The following is a 14931-nucleotide window of genomic DNA, read 5'->3' on the forward strand; positions in this document are numbered from 1 at the left end:
ACACTTAATAGCATATCAAAATGGGCACGAGCTGCAGGCGTTTGTTATTGCGCTATTCGTCGTGCCGCCGAAAAGCAATCATGATAATTAAGGGTTGCAAACGAACTGATCTAGTTTCGGTGAAGAACTGCAACGCATACATATGTTAGCAGCGAAGGCAATCCGTCACCGAATAGTCTACTTGTCGCGCTCAATGCCGCTGCCCTTCGCTCTCATCTTTATTCTAACGCAAGAAACATGTTAAAACAAGTGCCATTTTGCTTTTTGTGCCTCGTGGCGCAATAAACCGCACCACAGCTCGTAGAAATATTGGGAATTATGCCCGAAAACACAGCAATCGCCGCGCATCCAATGCAGACGGCCCGCCCTTTTGCCTACACCACGAAAGTCACTGCTGTCGCCAGCGCCACCGCATCTCCGCTGACGTCACGGGCTGACGCTTGTCTATACAATACTACGATACTACTACTCACAAGTAACTGCTTGGCAGTTCGCATGTGTGTGTACAGGCGCTGGTCACTGGTGTGTATCAACGGTCAGCGGTCTGTGTGGCCCACGGCCTATTGTATGTTGGGTTATCTTTGTGCTTTCTGCCGTATTTTACTTCTGCCTGCGTGCCATGTTGGCATCAGCTGCTCCCTGACCACACCGCGCGTCGTTTACTAACAGCGGTGGATCCGTCCTCGTCTCAAGTGTTTGTGTCGTCTCAGTATGCAGTCGAAGGCAGCGGGGAATACGTCAGTGGTAAGCCTTTCTCCACTTCTGTATGCTCTCAAGCAGTGCTTACGAGCAATAGGAGGTTACGCAGAACAGTATATTGTTTTTAATTTCCGAAATTTTCATCGAGATACTGCTTGATAAAAGCGCCAAAAGAAATTATTTGAGCTCTATAGCCGCAAGTTGCTTTGTCTGTTGTCTTTTCACCGCTGTGCAAGGCGCCGTCGACGCTTTTACCCACGACCTACTGTATAATGCTTTTACCGCTGCTACCAGACGTTATTGTTCTTAAGTAGGGTCTGCATTTCAGGCAAACATCGGAAGATTAGTCGAACAGGTGTTCGTGAGACTCCCCCACCCCCCTCATGCGAACGAGGCACCCTCTACGCGAGCGCTCACCGCAGCTGTGTGCACTTCGCACTGTCGCGTGCTCTGCTCTTCGGATAAGTGTGCTATTACATGCCAGCTTTGCTCTGCGGTGAAGGGGCGCTAAAAGGCGACGCAACTTGCAGCAGTGAGCTCGACATCGAAAATTACTTTCTCTCTTAAAGCAACAGTTAACGCGAGGAAAAATTCAGAAATGAAAGACAATAAGCTGCTCTACCTAGCGCCTTAACGCTCGTTCTTTTTTTTACTGTAACCCTTCCAGGCTGACACCAACATGTCTTCATGGTTCAACATGCACTCCTTTCTGCAAACTGTTTTCTATTTCGATATACACTGATTTACTAGATGTAACATTGGTTATAAATGACATCTAGGGAAGCAATATGGCTATTTTCTAATTCCCCAAAGCTTGTTGATAGTTGTAACGAAATGAAAATTTATGTACTTTGAGGATTTCTTACACAATGTTTAAGGAAAGATTTCGAATATTTTGAATGCTTTACTGTTTATTGAATGTGATACTTGGTTTGGTTTCTCGCTTTTTTGAAACATTTGAATTTTACTCAACTCAGAAAAATGTTTTGGAGCAGTTTTATGCTTTCAAACATGCCTTGGGATGAGTCATCGGGAATGTTTTTAGACAAATCAGGTTGAGTGCAGCCTCCGGGACGTTTGGTGCAGAAAGACCCTTGTTAGTTTTATATATCGGAAGAGCTCAGTCAGCGTGCCTGTACACAAACAAGAGGACCTTTTAAGGAGGAAGTTTTAACTCATTTTTGCCTGTATGCTTATTGGCAATAACATGTGGAAGGGAAACAGTTTCAAGACAAGACACGAGCTTATGTCATGTAGCTGCACATATTTATCCCTTACCGCTTATAGTTTTTGTGATTGCATATTTGGACCTAATATGACAGAGCCTGAATTCATAACTTTGCCATTACGAACAGCTCAGCAAACTTGGGCAGAGTGTTGGAGCAGTTTCACGAATTCTATACATCATGCACTTGTGTTCATTTTGGATATCGTACCATATTAGTTTCTATCCACTGATATGGTTAAATGAGATTTTATTGTTTGCCAGGCATTTAACAAAAGCTTCTATGCGAGCTCTTCTCATGTCTTTTGTGTGTTGTCATGCGGAAGGTCTCCGAGAGCTGATGGCTTCTTTTAAGATATCGTGGACCCCAGTGCCAAGGCTGATTCTTGGCAAAGTCACCAAGTCTGCTAAGGTAAGGATTTTTCTGTCATCACGCCATGACCAGCTGTGCTCAAAAGAGCTGTACATAATAGTTAGGGTATTTATTAAGTGCAGTTTTATTTGTGATGTGGTCCAGTTGGACAGTCCATTTCTTAAAGCTGTAGCCTATACATGCAACACTTATAGTCTGGATGAGGGACCAATTCAAAAGTGCTTTGCAAGATGAGGCTAACATGTGTGCAGTATTAGATACATTGCGACCCTCTAAATAGTAAGTGAAAGTGCATGAGCAATATCACTTGGGGTTCATTTTATTACAATAGTATGATTAGCTACCACCTCCTTGAGAATCGTAAAAGTGCTTGCTGAGTAACGGTTTTGCATTGTGGGGTCATTGCAAACTGGCTATTTTAGACAACCGGTATGTCTACAGAGCAAGATTTATTGAAAGGAAAATAGATGTCAGCTGACTACTATGAGGGTGGCAGCAGAACGGTGGAGCTGGTCAAGTGAAGGATCATCTATTCAACTGCACGCTAATCTGTGAGCGACTTGTCTTCTTCAAAGGCCTCATAATGTCCAACCGGAAAAGGAAATGGAAGTGCCAGGCGAATCACTTTGAGATGGAGAACATCCTCAAGGCATTCAAATCTTTCAAAACTCCCGATGAGGTATGTTACATTCATAATTTGTCACCTCCTTGATAGTCAGTAAAGGGTGGTGTAGCAGCTTATGGGGTGAGTTGGTGCATAATACTCAGAATTGCAGTGAAGCCTAGACAAACACATAGAAACAAACACGAAACAGGCACACACTACAAACTGTAATACAAAACTGTACCCGAATTTCCTCTTGCACACTCGGCCACAACTTCCTCCTCTACTCTCAAGTACAGCACACTCGCACACATCTTCTATCCCAAGCAGATATGTCTGGCCAATAGTAAATGTTAGCAAGGTAGCATCCAAGCAACAAATACAAGACCAAGACTGTCACTCACATCTTCTAACAAGAGTTAAAACTCCCGCCACATAGGCACAAACTAAAAAAAAACACATCTGCAGCTGCCAAGAATCAGGTTCACATTCACGCACAATACATCTAAACAATGAGTCCGGTTTGTGAGTTTCAACACAAAAGACATATGAAGGGAACCCTTATTTGAATCGCTGATTGCCTTGCCCAATCTGGTCAGCTACAGTTCATTTCTTCTTAACAAGCATAAAATTCTTTTTAATTGCCTAAGGTCTTCTTATTAGGCAAGAGTTGGAATAGGATTGGCAGAGAAATTTTTGAGGCGTTATAGATACAAAAGAAAGACAGTACATGGTTCATTGATGCCTCTTTGTCCTTGTGCAAAAATGAAATTTCAGTTCTTGAAGGCTGTTTATGAGTTGTTGCTAGGGATGTGTGGTGCATGAGGAATGCTTTTTGGATGGGCTTGAAGACTTACTGAGGACTTCTCGGAAGATGAGCCGGAGCTGTGAAGCCCCATTGTTTGTCAGTTTGAAGAAGACGAAGGTTATTCCTCTAAAAAATCAATGACTTTAAATACCTTCTGAGGAATAACCTTCATCTTCTTCAAACTGACAAACAACGGGGCTTCGCAGCTCCGGCTGGCCTATGCAAAGAGAAGGCAACCCAGGAAATTAAGAATTTTATGTTTGTGATGAAGAAAGCTGGTGCAAAAGCAGTCGTGTTTTGTAATGAACTGCAGCTGACCAGATTGGCCAAGGTGATCAGCAATTGAAAGGAGGGTTGCCTTGATGTGTTTTTTTTTTCCTTGAAACTCAGAAAGCGGACACATTTAGAGGTATTGGGAGGGAATGTGAACCTAATTCGTGGCAGCTGCAGATGTTTATTTTTTGTTTAAGTTTGTGTCTGTGGCGAGAGTAGTGACTGTCTTGTTTGGACGATGTGAGTGATGATCTTGGTTTTGTATTTGTTGCTTGGAAGCTACCTTGCTAACAGTTATTGTTGGCCAGACATATCTGCTTGGTATAGACCAGATTTTTTTACCCTCACGCGCAGGCTGCCAGCGCTCTTCTGCTCTAGACACCAGGCGACGTATGTATGGGGACTGCGGGACCGCAGATCACGCAGGCGCCTCGCGTTGAATATGCGTGTTTGTGAGCAATCGTTGTCAAATTCTGTAGTTAACGCGCTCTACCACTTACGCATGTAGATGTGTGCTGTGCCTTGCTACTCACATTTGTCCTTGTTCTACATAATACTACAGCATTTTGAAACGCACTGTCCTCTTGACGCAATATACGAAGGTAGGCTACCATGCAGGTTGCGGACTGTAAATCAGCGTTCATGCGCAGCAGTGGCGTATTTTTTTTCTCGGACTGCCCTTCACAAGCATTGAATGCATATGTCTTGCTTTTTTACTTCTTTGATTCTGCGAATTTTGGACCAAACTCCATGGTGTGAGATGTAACCGGATTGGCGAGCTTCACGCTAAAGGTTGCTTAGGCAAAGCGTGTTTTCGGCCACCAGTGGTTCGTCTTTGGCTTTCATTTGCCATTCCTTAACGCGAGTTTAAGTCCGATTATAACAGACGCTTGGGCGAGTTGGGCAATCCACAAGTGCAGACAGCGCAAAAAAAAAAAAAAGAGAAATGTGGAGCTACGTTTCCGATGTTTTTTTTTTTTTTTTTTTGCTTGGGCGGTCTGCACTCCCACTAACAGCAATTCAAATTTTTATTTCCTTATTTCAAAGAGCCGATTTTTTTTTTTGCTTGGGCTGTCTGCGCTCCCACTATCAGCAATTCAAATTTTTATTTCCTTGTTTCAAAGAGAAGTCTGCATGAACAATGGTTGAGCGTTGTAGCTTTTTGTGATTTCTGCCTAAGACTCAAAAACATAATTTCATTACATGCTATGACCTGGTCGAAATGGCTAAACAGATCTTTCACATACACCGAAAGCATCTAAATAGAGAATATTCGTATTCAGCCGCTACTGTGTTAATATTTGTTCAAACTTGAAAGAATAGAGAAACTGTGTTGTGCCCTCCAGCGAGTGGCTCTGTGGATAGGGCTCTCGACTGCTGAGCCAGAAGACATGGGCTCGATCACGGAAGCTATGGCAGCTCTTCGATGAAGATGAAGCTGAAGGCACTTGTGTGGTGTGCGATGCCGGCGCACGTTAAAGAACCCCAGGCATTCATTAACTTTCCGGAGCACTTCACTACGGCGTACCTCATAGCCGATGCCACTTTTGGACGCTAAACTTCATATACCACATAAAAACAGTTGTCATGCTCCAGCTAGTATTTCTTTGCTGCAGTTTCTTCCTTTGGCGTGTATGACAATGTACGTGCAGGATAAAAAAAAGTATCATGCTTGACATGAAGGCACTACTGTTTAATAGGTGCTAGATTATCCAACGATGAAAAGAAACGATCCTAATGCTCCGTTGTTTATAAATAAAGCGCAACAAAACTTGCGTGCTGTTAGCTTGTCGATTCCGATGAACGAACCGCGATAATTTGTTGGTGTTACTGGCACAGTCGTTGATCGTACATCAGCTGCCTTCATTCAACAAGGCACCAGACAACCTGCATTCACTTTCATCTCGATGTATACTGTATTCTTTTAAGTATAAGTGATTGCATTGTTTATTACCTACTGTGTTCATTCAGTAGCTCTCTTCGAGCCATCCTACAGTGGCATCCACCTACCATTTTGGCATAACCGAGGATGCACTGCTCAATTTTTTTCTTTTCAAGGAATGGGAGGATGTAGTCTTGGAATGATGTATATTCATTCTTATTGAGTTTATTTTTGTTCTAATTCTCTTGTTTTGGAGGTTTTTTATATGTAGACATTTTAGCAGCAGCCTACATAACCACAGATAAAGCCCTCAGAAATGAAAATATGCACATACTGTTTACTTCCACAAGGCTCAACCTCATTACTGTGTCCATAGAAAACACCCTAAATATTCTTGCTTGATGTTTTTGGACACTACGTAAATAATGTTTGATAAAACTGCCCCATACTTGTTTATCAAACAGAAGATAGTCGATGGTCACTTAGGGCAACAAATTGGATTCCAAGGTAACTAAAGCAAAGCAGGGTGCAGCAGAAAGTTGGGTGAGCGGATGAATTTAAGAAGTTCACAGGGGTCAAGTGGATGCAGCTAGCAGAGGACCGGGCTAATTGTAAGAATATGAAAGAGGCCTTTGGCCTGCAATAGATATATCTCTGCTGATATAATTTTTCCAGACCTGCTACTAGTGTTGCTTTACTGTCTATTACATACATCCCATAATGCAAATACCTTGTTGCCTGCTTTTTGTCCTTTTGTACATACTTGGCTGCTTTATTAGAAGTAGGTGCCGTACATGTTATTGTCATTGCAAAAGGTATCTGGAGCGCCACTTGCTAATGTCAGTCCATACAAGTATCTCATATTTGACCTGTATTTTTCACCTTCCCTTTCAGTCAACATGGCTCATGCGAAAGTTGGCAGCCCCCCCACCTCTCCGCCTCGTGTTCAGCTCTTTGAAGTCACGGGAAGAAATGTAAGCCCCTAACAAAGCTAGAAGGCTGTGACTTTTGATCGTTCAAGAGTATGAGTTAACGTGTGCATGTTGTATGATGTGACATGTTCTGCTTATCCTATTTAATGCAGTTACATATGGCCTGGAAAACTAAAACAGCACTTTAATATGGTGTGGTGCTAGCACAGACTTCATATATTTTGACAGGTGCATTGCTTTAAGGCATTTGTAGAATGAAACTATCTAGAAGTATCCTGTTTACTCGTTTATAATATGCATCCATGTATCACAGCAAGAAAAGAAAGTGGAATGCCTTGAATTTTTCTGGGCACTGGATTTTCATGGCCAAATCTCGATATTATGAATCATGTTGGGCTAAAATCGTTCATTATTTTGAATTATCACGGTATTGAAAAATTAGTGGTTATAAGGGAGGGATCTAATCTTGTTATGAAAATGATGTATCTTGGCAGTAGAGACATGCATAAAAGCCAGATCTGAAATGAAAATGTTTCACGAACTTCAAAGCTGCTTCCTTTGAAGAAATAAGTTCTTTTCTTCTACTGCGTGCAGCACGCGACTGATTAAAAACCTCTATACCTTCCGCTTTGTGCAATGCTTCATCGGGTGCATACTTCATTGCACCGACTCTCTCTGTTTGCTAACATATTTATGTTAACGTGTTTGTAGTAACGAGATTTGAATGTACTTGAATGAAAATCTAGCTACTTGGAACAACCAGATTTATTGCAACCGCTCATCATTTGGAGTGATACAAATGGTGTCAAAGGATGATTTGCCTTTCTGACAGGTGGCTGGCTGTTCGCCTTCAAAGTGAAGTTCATAATTAAGAATCTTGATTGGCTTTGAACACTCTGCGTTAACCCTTTCTGCAGTCTGTTCTGTGCATGAAATATTTAACTTAATATCCCGACTCATCGCCCTGCTCCCCTTAATCAAAATATTCAGGCAAAACCGTCATTGCCAACCTCTAGGAAGAGTCAGTCACAGGCCGAAGACATTCTCGCTAAATGTTTTTTTTTTGCTTATTACGCACTTTATCTGCTTTCGGTATGGCCCCTTTGTCTTTTGGTTGCTGTTTTTCTTGTATTTGGTATTTGTTTGCGTTTTCTTTTGAACCAGCATTGCTTTTTGTTATGTGTTTGTTCTGCGGTAACTTTTGGGCATAGGCTTCCAATTGAGCTCTTCCGGAGTTGCACTTGCATGAGACAAGCTGTAGATTTCATAGACAGTAAAACATTGTTTTGCGAGTCTTCCGAGCAAGATAAGATCCCACAAGTTTGTTTTGTTTGTGTTTTGTGGAGTTCAACGCCCCAAAGCGACTCAGGCTATGAGAGACGCCGTAGTGGAGGACGCCGGAAATTTCGACTACCTAGGGTTCTTTAATGTGCGCTGACATCGCACAGCACACGGGCGCCTTGCTTTTTGCCCCCTTCGAAAAGCGGCCGCCAAGGCCGGAATTCGATCCCGCATCCTTGGGAATAAGTTGTCTGCGCCACCCCGGTGGGGCATAAGATCCCATGATTAAGATCGTCAAACCGCACTAGATGCAGAAAAAAAGGAATGAATATTCTCTAGATTTTGGTTTTTATTCAGTCCCGGAAGGTTGAAAAATAACCTCCTCGGGTTTATGGCTCACATTCTTTTTTTTTCTTAGTGTGATAGCATGCCTTGCAATACAAAATGCTTACTTACAAAAATGGGTACATGCCAGAGTTTTAAAAGAAATATACTAAGTGCCGGTGATAGATGGCCCTTTCTAGATTTCCTTTGGATCACATTCATACTGTCGATGTTCACATCTTTTCATTTTTTTGTGCCGAGAGTAATGTTTCCTCCCTGTTTAATGGCTCCAAAACTTCATGCTGCTGCTAAGTGCAGTTTTTTTCTGTTCAGTTGCTCCAAATATGGATATTACTACAAAAATTTTGCTGCTCTTAAAATTGTTACAAATCCTATTTCAGCTGTTACATCCCTGCATTTCTGTACTCTATTCTTAATTTTTACCCAAAATTAAGTTTTCTCCAAAAAAGGCACACTTCACTATGTAGTGAATAAAGGGGGACGGAATGGAATCCAGTCTTCAGGCCACGAAACGCTTGTAATTGTTTCAAGATTTTTTTTTTGTCTTCCTCCACTTGCGAAATCACAACTCTTCGACGTCATTTTGTTTTGCTGCAGCTTTGTTGCAAATTACCAGTGCTATAGACCAGATTTATAGCTGCTCCCGGGCGCGGCCATTTTTTGCCGGCGCGCCGCCACGACACTTCCTTGGGGACTGCGGGACCGTGCCTGTTCAGTAGCCATGTTCAGCTAGCGTTCGGGAGCTAGACAAAATTGCCAAAAATATTTTCATGGCATGATTGTGTTGGAGCAAGTTTATTTTCATTGTCGTAAAGTTAAAATCGACTAGTTATTAGTGGGATTTAGTACTACATTCACGTTAACTGTGTTTGATGCTCAGCATGCAACTGCGCTATAATGCTGTCATTTTGGTGCCTTACTGATGACAAAATGTCTGAACAATTGCAAGCATTACTCTTGCACCCCGCCGGGGTGGCGCAGTGGTTATGGCGCTCGAATACTGCTCCCAAGGATGCGAGATCGTATCCCGGCCGTCAACGGCCGCTTTTCGATAGAGGCGAAAAGCAAGGCTCCCGTTGTGCTGTGCGATGTCAGTGCACGTTAAAGAACCTTTAGGTGCTCTAAATTTCCGGAGTACTCCACTGCGGCGTCTCTCATAGCCTGAGTCGCTTTGGGACGTTAAACCCCACGAACCAAACCAAACCATTACTCTTGCATACGGCTCGCATATAATATCACTTCCAGTGAGCTCTTCCTTCATACCAGCCATTTCGAACCTCACCAATTGCGCTGTGCTGTTGTTAGCGTGGTGTGTGCCATTAACACCAACAAATTATCGCGGTGTGCGCATCTGAGTTGACAGGCTAACAGCAGGCAAGTTTTTTTGTGCTTTATACATACCACCACATTACGATTGTTTCATTTTATCCCTGGAAAATCTAGTGCCTATCAAACCGTAATGCCCGCGTTTCAAGCATTTTTGTACATGCCAAAGGAAGAAACTGCAGCAAAGAAATGCTAGCTGGAGCATGACAACTCGGTTATCAGTGGTAAATGGAGTTTAGCATCCAAAACTGGCATCGGCAATGAGGTACGCCGTAGTGAAGTGCTCCGGAAATTTAGCAAATACCTGGGGTTCTTTAACGCACGCTGACATCACAAAACACATCACATGACATCACAAGCGCCTTCATCTTCATCGAAGAGCGGCCATAGCTTCCGTCATCGAACCCATGTCTTCTGGCTCGGCAGTGAAGAGCCCTATCTACAGAGCCACCGCTAGAGGACACAACACAGTTTCTCTATTTCTTTTAAGTTTTGAACGAATATTAACACAGTAGCAGCTGAATACAAGTATATTCTATTTCAGTGCTTTCAGTGTGTGTGAAAGAGCTGTTTAGCCATTTGGGCCAGGTCAAAGCATGTAATGAAATTGTGTTGTGTCTCGGGGAGATGCTGACAGCAAAAAGCTATTCCGCTCAAATGTTTTGCACGCATACTTTTCTCTGTAATAAGGAAATAACAATTTGTATTGCTTACAGTCAAATTGCACACAGCACCATAAAAAAAAAAGAAACTTTTGTGCTAGTATTTTTGTTTTTTTTGCTGTCTGCACTCTCTTCGATTACCAACTCGCCCATGGTCAGACTTACACTGCTGTTAAGGAACGGCAAACGAAAACCAAAGACAAACCTTTGGTGGCCGAAAACATGCGTTTTGCCTAAGCAACCTTCAGGGCGAAGCTCTCAGATCTGGTTACATCTCACATCATGGAGTCCGGTCCGAAATTTTACATTCTCATTCGCAGAATCAAAAAAGTAAAAAGCGAAACGTGTGAATTATGCGAAGGGCAGTCTCAGAAAAACACACCGCCACTGCGCATAAACGGCGATTTACAGTTTGCAACCTGCATGGTCGACTACCTTCGTATATTGCTTCAAGAAAAGAACAGTGAGCTTTAAAATGCTGTTGTACTCTCTGGAACAGGGACAGGTATGAGTAGCGAGACACAGCATACACCTCCATGCATAAGCGGTACAGTGCGTTAACGACAGCATTGAAGAATGATCGCTCACAAACACTTATTCAACACGGGGCATCCGCATGACCCACAGTCCTGCAGTCCCCTGTCACGCGCGCCTGACAGATGTTGCCTAGTGTCGAGAGCAGGAGCGCGCTAGCAGTCTGCGCGTGAGGGTAAAAAAAAAGCTGGTTCGTAACCATTAGCTTGTTTTTCGCTGTGAAAGACTGCTGCCGAGTCGCACTCATGGCACCAAAACAAAGGCTATCAGTGCAAACTGTGTTGATAGGGTGTTGAAACAGCACCTTGCAAAAGGCCTAACAACTGCTGGCAGAACAAAGCGACCAATGGCATGGAGAATAAAGACTATGCTATGGATGTGGATTTGCCTCTGCCTTCTGTTGGCTCCTTATCTGTTTGACAAGCGTTGATGGCTATGGGAATGGCGGACTACATGGACTACATTGTTGTGCAGTGACCACTGCCTCCCCCTTCCCCCTGGAAAAAATTTGCAGTTAACCTGCACCCCCAAACCTGATTTATAGTTAAGGTAGGTTCTAGAGCTGTGCACGGACTGGGGCTGCTCAGAAGCCCTTGGGCTTGGTCTGGGCCCAGGTATATTTATCTTGGGTGGGCCGGGCCGGACACCCTGATCACGAACACATGCAACATCTGCAAAAGTGCGAATACAGCCATAGTGCGATAAGTGTCTAGAATGCACAGCATTTTCCCGTGCCAAGCTGGATGGGGAATGTTATTGAAGCAATATTAAGCCATTTAAAGGAGCTAACATTTTAGTCGTAACCATGTGAAGCGACAATCCTTGGCGATGAGTCGTGCCATCACTACGCTAACTCCTGTCGTTGCCACTGGTGCACACCCCACAAACAACGGGACTGCAACAGAGCAGCGCATTTTCAGCGTTGCTCTGTTACTGCTGCCTCGCGGTTTGGTCTAGGGAAGTACAGTTAGGCTAATACTCCATTTCTAACACTTAACAGCATGAAGTACGATATAACACTGATGAAATTTCATGTAACACATCTGGTTTCTAATGGAAACACCACATTGGTGCGTGGCGTGCTCCTGCACATCGATGCAGACTTCCATTGCAAGCAGTGACTTCGTCCAGCTCCTTTCGAAAGTAAACAATATCTAGCCACTCTATAACCTTTGTTTTCCCTTATTACCCTACCAATCAATCGACTCGATGCCCTCGTATGCGCATGGACGAAATGAAGTGATCGTCTGCAGGATCTTCCTTCGTCCAAAACGGATTATAGAAAAACTTGTCGCAAAAAAGGCCAAAACGGAAGTTGAATACCTCAAAGCCTTCTGCAATTGGCTGTCCGCGATCTGATTCCGGGCAACGACTGCTGAACTCAAGGATGCAGGATCGAATTCTGGTGGCAGTGGGCACTTTTCAAAGTTTGTTAAAAGCAAGGCGCCACTGTGCTGTGCGATGCCTTGCATGTGGAAGAACCCTAGGTGGTATACATTTCTGGAGCCTTCCACTGTGGCGTCTCTTATAGTCTGAGTCACTTTGTGATGTTAAACCACATAAATAACCACTGAAGTACTTTTTGAACTCATCTTAGTGTTGCAAATTCTCATTATGGATGACTGTGCCTCTTTTTTCCACCCTCTATATATACATACTTTATGTGTGCCAATTTTGTGCTTGCAGGTTCACTTTGGGTCGAATCTGTACATCAACGAGAGAAAAGTTCAATTTATCACAAGCAAGAAAAATGAGACAAAAGTGGAGCGGGAAATGGTGATGGTATTTCTGGACACCTGCGGAGTTGAGAGAGAAGCCTCACGGGCCAGCATTGCAGAAGGACTGCAGGCAGTGTTCCAGAGATGCCGGCAACCCCTGAGAAAGTGATGGTAATCATGACTAGGTTTCGTTTTATGCTTGTTGATGCTTGTTGCTGAAATCAATGTTGCAACAGCTGTGCCAATTGTGCCATTTTGATACAGCAGCATAATTCTGCGTGCGCAAAACTTGCTGAATTTGCACCAAAATGCGCCGAATGGCCGCAAAAATTTGCCATGCTCGAAGACAACTTTCTGCGACCGTGATATAGCCAGTCGTGACGTTTCAGACACTCCAGCATGTCACTGGCCTTTTATTTTTATTTTGAGATGGCTTCATGCCGTTCTAACGCCTACCCATATTTTCCTTTCTAGCATTCACGTGCTTCCTACACTTTGAGTACGCTGAACTGTTGCGGTTTGAGGATGCTTCAACGCATGGGTCACGTTCGTGCGGTGAAGTATCCTTTTAATGCATAGAGGCCATTTGTAACGAGGCACCACTGCTACTGCGTTGCACTGCTAAAAGGGGCGTGGTAGTATTTTTGATTTTGCAGTAATACTTCCATGCTTTGTTTTAAGCACCGCATGCTTTTAATGGGTGTATCTAGCTTTTTTTTTATGTCGCTTCTGGAAGTTTTCTGTATTTTGTTGGGCTATTCATGTGCAGCAAGGTTGTTTTTATGCAGTCTAGTTGATAGACTCAAGACTCACTTTCCCGTCAGATAGTGTGGGAGATGCATCAGTTATGGCTTCTGTTGGTGATAATAAATTGGGGGGTGGGGTGGAGGGGAGGCATCGGCATGTCGGGAAACGCGCAGCAGCCAAATTTTGAATTCCATAACACCACAATGTAGCCCAAGACTGTCAGAATTAACATTTATGGATGCCGGAACATCTAAATTGCTCTGTGCACGAAGTATATAGCCTTGCTTATACGAATATATACGACTTGCTTTCCTATCTGCTTTTGGCATTTGCCCTTTCGCCTTTGGGTTGCTTTTTTTTTGTGTGCTTTTGAATGAAGATTTTTGTTTTTGGTACTGTGCTCGCATTTAAGCACAGGCTGATAGCAGGCTGATGGCTTTGAATCTCGACTGGAGCTGTCGTCGCGCGACACAAGCTATGAATTTTGCAGACAGTAAAATATTGTTTTAAGAGTCTTGCAAGCAAGAATCTCTGAATGAGATTGTCAAACCGCACTAGATGCAAAAAAAAGCACATTCTTTAGCTTTTTTGTATCCTTTTTTTTTTTGAAAAATTAACCTTGGTAGTATGGCTAACATTCTTTTTTTGTTTGATGCCACGCCTTGCGGTACAAAATGCTTACAGAAAGAGGTGCACGCCAGATTCCGGAACGAAATATGCCAAGCGCCTGTAATAGGTGGCCCTTGCTAGATTTCCTTTGGATCACATCCATACGGTCCGATATTCACATATTTTTTGTTTGTTTGCCCCGAAGGTAAGGTTTCTTCTCTGGCTAATGGCTTCAAAATTTAAATTCATTCTGCAAAGCGCAGGTTTTTTTTCTCCTATGAGCTGCTCCAAATACGGATTTTGCTGCTCCAAAAATTGCTACAAATCCTATTCCTGCTATTGCACCCCTGTGAAATGAATGTTAAAATTAGTGGCAGATCAACAGTGTAATCCTGAACCATGACCTTAAACACCATTTTGCTTCTGTTACTTATGCATATCTTCTCTTTTTTTTAGATCTAATACAAAAGGTGGTCACTGAAAACCCAAGTGACATGTCGACTGCCAAGAGGATCTCGGACCGAAAAGCCATTGATGATATGTTTGCAGAAGTCAGTCGTGTGGGCCGTCAGAAGGAAATGTGTGAAAATAAAATTGCATATATCATGCGAAACTCTACGTTACAGTCAATGGGAAAAGGGCATCACCCGCTTCTGTGCAGGGTGTATTCTGTCCTGCATGCTAGTATCACGTGTGGTCTGTATGCTGGCTAGCTACTGCCAGTGTGCCAGCACAGTGTCACCCAGTGCGCCAGTGTAGGCCAGCATGCCAGTGTAGTCCAGCATGCCAGTGTAGTCCAGCATGCTAGTGTAGGCCAGCATGCCAGTGTAGGCCAGCATGCCAGTGTGCCAGTATGCAGTGCCACACTGGTCCGATAATCAGGTATGACACTGGCCCAGTGTCTCCCAGTGGC

At 43.4% G+C, this 14931-nt stretch overlaps 1 long non-coding RNA gene across 4 annotated transcripts; it reads left to right on the forward strand.

Annotated features, from left to right (window-relative positions):
- Positions 1 to 495: 495 nt before the first annotated feature.
- Positions 496 to 14659, forward strand: LOC146193526 (uncharacterized). Of its 4 annotated transcripts, none has more exons than XR_014706860.1 (5): positions 496 to 744; positions 2280 to 2336; positions 2873 to 2976; positions 12631 to 12833; positions 14475 to 14656. It is a non-coding gene; the product is annotated as an uncharacterized LOC146193526 (long non-coding RNA). The 4 variants fall into 4 exon arrangements; XR_014706863.1 differs by lacking the exon at positions 2873 to 2976 and adding an exon at positions 6759 to 6838 and having other exon boundaries at positions 14475 to 14652; XR_014706862.1 differs by lacking the exon at positions 496 to 744 and adding an exon at positions 6759 to 6838 and having other exon boundaries at positions 2247 to 2336; positions 14475 to 14650.
- The last annotated feature ends 272 nt before the right edge of the window (positions 14660 to 14931 follow it).

This window comes from Amblyomma maculatum, chromosome 4, assembly GCF_055883805.1.
Source record: "Amblyomma maculatum isolate TAMU_Amacu chromosome 4, ASM5588380v1, whole genome shotgun sequence".
NCBI classification, from domain to species: Eukaryota; Metazoa; Arthropoda; class Arachnida; order Ixodida; family Ixodidae; genus Amblyomma; species Amblyomma maculatum.